Here is a 7782-nt window from a genome sequence, read left to right as displayed (position 1 = left end):
CCTACAGTGAGAAGGAGCTTGATCTGGTCCAGGAATGGAAAGAACAGTGAAGTTAGCGTAAAGAAAGCAACTGGAGAGAATGCATGAGATGAAGATGAGGGTGGGCAGGACCTTGTATTTCTTCCTCACCACGAGAGGTTTCTTTGTCACTAGAAAAACGTGATTATCTCAGTCCAGTAAGCAACCACACTTTTTTCTCCCTTATTCCTATTTGCAAAGTCTTCCAAATTAGGGTTGCAATAAGAGCAAAACGGCGACATTGAAGAAATCCTAGCTCGTATTTTTGGCTTTGCCATTGACTTAATGTGTTACTTCGGGCAAATTGTAAAACCTCTTTTTTAAAGGTTATGGAAACAATAAATATCTACATATGTATAATCCCCTATGCAAAATACTGTGTATTATTATCATCATCGCAAGCTATAAAGCAGGGCAGGTCATGGACATAGTCCATGTTTTGTAGATCAATGAGGTGAAACCTGGAAGCATTTTCGAGGACAAAAAGAGAACATGACAGTTCCACAAAATCTCACCTTTGCTCACAGCAAAATCCCAGAATTAGCGATAGGATTTGGATACAGCCACTCATATTAAGCATCTCCTCAGAGTTCAAGCGATCCAGCCAAAGCCTCAAAAAGGGAAAGCCTTTTTGATTTTTTTCTTATGGATAAAGCCAAAACCTGTAACAGAACAAGAATTTTCCCTCAAGGTATTCAATTATCTGATTGTTGTCAATATCAGAGGTGAGATAAGGGGGAAAAAAAAAGAATCAGCATTATAATGCTTTTTTTTTTTTAAGATTTTATTTATTTATTTGACAGACAGAGATCACAGGTAGGCAGAGAGGCAGGCAGAGAGAGAGAGGCAGGGAAGCAGGCTCCCTGCTGCACAGAGAGCCAGATGCGGGGCTCGATCCCAGGATCCTGGGATCATGACTCGAGCTGAAGGCCGAGGCTTTAACCCACTGAGCCAGCCAGGCACCCCTATAATGCTCTTTTTAAAGCAGTTTCAACCTACACAATGCGTATTACGCAACTGGTAATTAGGGCCTTCAGCATGTATACCACAGTGGTATCACTTCATTTTTTAAAAGCCTGCTCTTATGGCTCAGATTTCAATAGTAGAAATTCATGTGGCTGGAAATACGATGCCAACAATTACTACCAGGAAGAAGGCCTGTTTTGGAAGATATTTCATATGCATTGGGTTATGTAATACAATAAGCTCAGATCTGTTCCAACTTTTTGATCCCTTCCCTGGTAAGCACAGATTATTAAAAAAGACGTTTTGAATGTGCTCCGTTTAGACAGACCTCTACTTCTGAGCAAGCACTCACCTGTGATGAACAGTTTTATCTGTCATGATTAACCCTGATCAATGTCTATCTCACACCTCGAAACCAGAGCAGAAGCCTGGAAGGAGAACAAGGAGGTTTATAGAAAGGTTCTCAAAGCATAATGCTTTTGTATTTTTCCTTTGGGGCTAGACAAATGACAATTCTTTCACAGTCCTGTAACTCACCAGCTAACACAAGATTTTGGTTTTGTTTTCTCTTTAGTTTTCAGCAGTTTGACCCAACCGCATTTTAGTATGGATGTCCTGGAATTTATCCTGTTTGGAATTCACCAAGATTCTTGAATCTGTAGGTTTGTGTCTTTTCCTAAATTGGGGATGTTTTCAATCCCTCTTTCTCTGGGTACTTTTTCAGTCTGTCCTGCTTCTCTTCTTCCTCTGGGACACCAATGACATGAATGTTAGATCTCCTGTTAGGATTCTGTCGGGTTCCTAAAGCTCTTTTAATTTCAGTCTATTCTCTCTCTGTTGTTCAGTTTAGGTGAAGGGTACTGTTCTATCTTCAGGTTTCCTGATTCCTCTGTCCCCTCCCCTCCAGCGTGCTGTCGAGCTCCCCCACTGGCATTTTTATTTGGTTTATTGTATTTTTTAGTTCTAAATATGGTTCTAGTTTAGTTCTAGATGTGGTTCTGCCTTATATCTTCTAGCTCTTTGCTGAGCCTTTCTAATTCTTCAGAGATGCTACATTTTCATGTGTTTCAATTGTTCATTGAAGCATTTCATGATGGATACTCTAAAATCCTTGTCAAATCATTCTAACATCTCAATTTCATTTCACTGTTGGCATCTGCTGAGGTGGGTTTTTTCCCCCATTCAATTTGAGATCTTCCTGGTTCTTGATATGACAAATGATTTTCAATTAAAATATGAATACTTGGAGTATTATGAGACTCTGGATCTTATTTAAATATTCTGTTTCAGCTGACTTTCTCTGACACTAACCCAGCAGGGGAAGGAAAGAGGGTAATGCTTCATTACTGGCAGGCGAAGGTAGAAGTCTGGGTACCACACTCAGTTTTATTACTGCGAGGTGGGGTAGTAGTTTCAGCTCCCCTCTGTGACCTCTCCTGACACCACAGGAAGTACCCCGTTAGCGCCTGGGCTATGGTGAAAGTCCTAACTTCCCCCTAGACTTCCTCTGGATGTCACTCTAGTGAAGAGGAACAGGGGTATCTTGTTACTGTGTGGAAGTCAGACTTCCTAAGGGGTCTCCAGTGCTATTGCAAAGGAAGAAAGGACCTCCTTACCACCCAGCAGAGATGAAAGTCCCAGCTCCATATTTGTCATTCTGAAGCCATGATCCCTGGGGCATTGGCTAATTTACTACAGCCTGGCAATGGTGAGGTCTAGCCTTCCCACACAGTCTTCCTTTCTGTGGCATGGGCAGGTTAGGGTCATGGTTTTTACTTTGGTTTCATGCAACAGAGCAGTTATGTAAAACTTTTTGGCTTGCCAGAATACCCCTCTCCTGTTCTTGGGTTAGATCAGTGTTTTCTTGAGGCTTTTTATTTTTTTTTTTTTAATCTGCTCCATTGACATTTCCAGGTTACAAATTTCTTCAGCATCCAATGGGGTATATAAAGGAAAAAACAAACAACCCAGGGAATTCACCATCATATCAGGTCCAAGATTTCTAGCCAGTCTGTTTTCTCTCTACCTTTGAGTCTTATTAAGTTTGGGTTGGTTTGTTTGTTTTTAAGATTTTATTTATTATTTGACAGAGAGAGACACAGTGAGAGAGGGAACACAAGCGGGGGAGTGGGAGAGGGAGAAGCAGGACTTCCTGCCCAAAGAGGGAGCCTGATGTGGGGCTCGATCCAAGACCCTGGGATCAGGACCTGAGCCAAAGGCAGACGCTTAATGACTGAGCCACCCAGGTGCCCCTACTATGTTTGTTTTATACTTGATGTCCAGAGGTTTTAGCTGCACTTAGTGAAAAGAAGGGGGGAAAATACGTTGATTTCATCTCTCTGAACTAGATGGGCTTTTTAAGAAACTGCCAAACTGGTTTCCAAAGTGGTGGGTGAGAGTTCCTATCAATGATGTCTGAGAGTTTCCAGTCACTCTAAAACCTCACAACACTTGGTATGATCAACTTTTTAATTTTTGCTATTCTAAAAGCAATGTAGTGGTATGTCGTTGTGGTTTTCATTTGTTACCCTTATGAAAAACTATGCTGGACATCTTTTATCATCTGTGTATTTTTTTCTTTTCTTTTTTTTTTTTTTTAAAGATTTTATTTATTTATTTGACAGAGATCACAAGTAGGCAGAGAGGCAGGCAGAGAGAGAGAGAGGAGGAAGCAGGCTCTCCTCGGAGCAGGAGCCCGATATGGGGCTCGATCCCAGGACCCTGGGATCATGACCTGAGCCAAAGGCAGAGGCTTTAACCCACTGAGCCACCCAGGCGGCCCCATCCATGTATTTTTTCATCCACATATTTTCTGTGATGAAGTATCTGTTCACAACTTGAAGTCACTTAAAAAGTTGAGTTTTCTTATTACTGAACTTTGAGATACTCTTACACATTCTAGATTTTAGTCTTTTCAGATTTCTGATTTGTGAATATTTTCTAGCAGCCTGTAGTTTATCTTTTAATTTTCTCAGCAGTGTCTGTCAAAGAGCAGAAATTCTTAATTCTGATGAAATCTCACTCATTGCATTTTCCTTTTTGTGTTGTTTAGGAAGCCTTTGCCTAACTCAAGATTACAAAAAATTTTTTCCATGTGTTTCTCTAGAAATTTCAGCTTTAAGTTTTACGCTTAGGCCTATAGTCATATTCAAATATATTTTTGTATCTTGTATGAAGTCCTGATTAAAATAGATTGTTTGGGGGTGCCTGGGTGGCTCAGTCAGTTAAGAATCCAACTATCAGTTTTGGCTCAGGTAATGATTCAGGGTTGTGAGATAAAGGTCTACATCAGGTTCTGTGCTGGACATGAAGCCTGCAAGGGATTCTCTTTCTGTCTCTCTCTCTGCCCCTTCTCTCTCTTTTTCCCCCTCTCTAAATAAATAAATAAATAAATAGAGTAGATTGTTTGCATATGGGTTTCCAGTTATCCCGAACCATTTGTTGAAAAGTCTTGTTTTTCCTTTGAACTACCTTTGCGCCTTTGACAAAGATCAATTCACTATGTATGTCAGTCTATTTCTGTATTCTATATTGTTTCATTGATCTATTCAAATATCCTTATATTAATACCATGTTGTCTTGATTACTATTGTTTTATAATAAATCTTTCAATTGGGTATTATAAGTCCTCTGAAATTGTTGCTGGTTTACAAAGTTTTTTTGGGGGGAAGGAGGTTGCAATTCTTGGTCTTTTATATTTCTTTTTGAATTTTAGAATCAACTTGTCAATTTCTTCAAACAATTCTGATAGTTTGATTGAGATTGCCTCAAATCTATAGACTAAATTGGGGAGAATTGATATCTTTATTTTTTTAATTTCTTTTATTTATTTCAGAGAGAAAGAGAATGAATGAGAGGGAAAAGCAGACTCTCTGCTATACAGGGAGTCGAATGCAGGGCCTGAGCCGAAGGCAGATGCTTAACCAACTGAGCCACCCAGGGGCCCTGAGAATTGATATTTTTAAAATATTGACTATTTAATCTGTGAGAGTATTATATCTCTCCATTTGCCATTTTTGCTAATTTCTCTCAGCAATGTTCTATCAGTTGTACATCTTTGTCAGAGTTATCCTTCTGTATTTTATATTTTGATGCTATCATAAGCAATAATTTTTATTTCAATGTTTGATTTTTTTATTGCTAGTATATAGAAATATAATTGATTTTATATATTGATTTTACAATCTTGCTAAACTCATTTATTAATTCTAATAGTTTTTTTGGTAGGTTCCGTGAGATTTTTGACATAGAGGTTCGTGGCATCTGTTAATAAAGATTTTTAGTTCTTCCTTCTATTTTGGATAACTTTTATTCCTTTTACTTTCCTTGTAGACTAGCTAGAAACTTCAGTGCAATGGTGAATCGAAGTGATGAGATCAGATGTCTTTGTCTTCTTCCTGATCTTAGTGAAAAGCACTTTGTCTTTTCTCCCCCCAATTTATTGAAAAATAATTGAAAAATATAATCTATATATCTGAAAGGTACAATGTGATGATTTCATATATGTCTACATTGTAGCATGATTACCAACATCAGCATTTGGTCTTTGATCATGAAGGATGATGTTAGCTATAGGTTTTCCATAGATGTCTTATATCAGGTTAAAGAAGTTCATTTCTTTTTCTAGTTTGCCAAGAGGTTTTATCATGAAAATGTGTTGAATTTTGTCAAATACTTATTCTCCATATAGTGAGATGATTACATGGGTTTTCTTTTTGATTTGTTACTGTAGTGAATGACTTTGATTGCATTTTTTAAGTGTTAAATATACACTGCATTCATAAAAACAGTTACCATCATAATATATTTATGATATCCTTGAAAAGTGTAGAAAAGTATTTATCACATTTTATCAGAAAAGCCCAAAACGTACTCTTTAGAACATTAACTCTGTGGCATGTGAATGGATGCTATGTGAAAAGAACAGATCAAATTAGTTTGGTAAATGGTAGGCTAAACAGGTTTCTTTAGCACAGGAGTTTTAATATCCTAGTGTGATTGCAAACCCATAAAAGAAGAGAGATGTTACACATGACTTTCCACATACTTAATTGACCCTAGACTTGTATTTTCTTAAATCATGTCTCAAGACTCAATATAGTTTCACGAGACACACTCTGGAAAATGCAACTTTGTATTAGATGGATAGCATGTCTCTGACTCTCTGGTTAGACCATGAGCTTGTGAATGGAAGCTGTCATACTGAACTCATATTCATAACATCCAGTTTCTTCTTGGCATTCTTTCACTTATTCCTTTTTTTATTTTTTATTTTTGACAAATACTTGAATTCCTTTGTATGTTGGTTTCGATGCTTGAGGAAAGAGATGAAAGATATGGTTTCTGCCCTCATAAAGCTCAAATTCAAAAGCCCTCAGTGAATATTGGTTGAATCAGTACACAAATGAGAGAACTAATTTTCCAAACATAATCAAAAGTCATAGAGCCATTTTTGGTGAAACAAAGAGACAATACCTAAAACAAATTTTATTTCAAGAGTCTCAATGGTCTAGTAGATAACTAGATCACCTTCTCATTCCATATTCTAGCAGAAAGAAACTGAAACATCCAAAATGCCAGAGGAATTAATAGGCAATGCCATTTCTTTGTTACAGATCTAAGTGAAAATAAAGGGAAACACTGTTTGGGGCGTACCTTTTTGTTCTTTATGCTCCAATCTTGCCACCGAGGACAGTTGCCCTACTCTCTTTCAAATGAGTTACAACCTCTGCCTTCTGATTTTGACCCTTTGTTGGGGAAGGTTTCCCCAACACCAACATTGAATATGTAACCCTCTTATGTGTCTTCAAAGCATTTTGTTTTTAATCTATCACAGTATCTCACAATTTTGTAGAGTTGCCTGTTTATGTGTTTTTTTTTTAAAGATTTTATTTATTTATTTGACAGAGAGAGATCACAGTAGACAGAGAGGCAGGCAGAGAGAGAGAGAGGGAAGCAGGCTCCCTGCTGAGCAGAGAGCCCGATGCGGGACTCGATCCCAGGACCCTGAGATCATGACCTGAGCCGAAGGCAGCGGCTTAATCCACTGAGCCACCCAGGCGCCCTGTTTATGTTTTTGTATCCCTTAATGGGTATTGGGCTCTATGAGGACAAGTCATGTATTCATCTCTGTTCCCAGAACTCAGCTTCAAATACTGTCTGATACAAAGCAGGTCTTCAATGAATATCTGTTGATTAAATCAACCCCTTGATTTGGGTCCCTGTCTACCTTTCCAGCCTCATCACCTACCATTCTTTTCCTTGTACTTTTCCTTGCAGCAGCAAAATGTGTAGGTCTCAGCACTGAGCTTTGCCCATGCTTCTCCATTGGCCTTGAATACCCTTCTCCTTCCATCCTTTACCCCTTGCCCATCCCATCTGCCTGGCTTACTCATACTGCGCCTTCAAGATTCAGTTCAGGGTAGACTAGGAAGCCTTTAGAGAAGGACTCTTCTCCTGTGTTCCCTCTACCACTTTTCCACATTGAACTGATATTATCTGCTTATTTATTTCTATTAGTTTGTGGACTTCCCCCAAACAAGAACCATTTTACTAGTACTGGGTCCAGCACTTAGGAAATGGCCAGTAGATTGGATTTGTGGGGTCCAATCAATTAACTACACAGAAGGTCTTGTGATCCCTCTAGGTTCCTGAGAAACTTCAGCAAAATACTGAACACAAAAGCTCAGCATTTTCTGCACAGCATATTTACTCCACTTGAAGCTGTATTATTGGTAGGATGGTTTGGCGTTCTTGAGGGTGCTAACGGCTAACACCCTGGGCTGTGCTGGCCAATAT

Source organism: Mustela erminea, chromosome 8 (assembly GCF_009829155.1).
Source record: "Mustela erminea isolate mMusErm1 chromosome 8, mMusErm1.Pri, whole genome shotgun sequence".
NCBI classification, from domain to species: Eukaryota; Metazoa; Chordata; class Mammalia; order Carnivora; family Mustelidae; genus Mustela; species Mustela erminea.
This window is presented reverse-complemented; position numbering follows the sequence as displayed.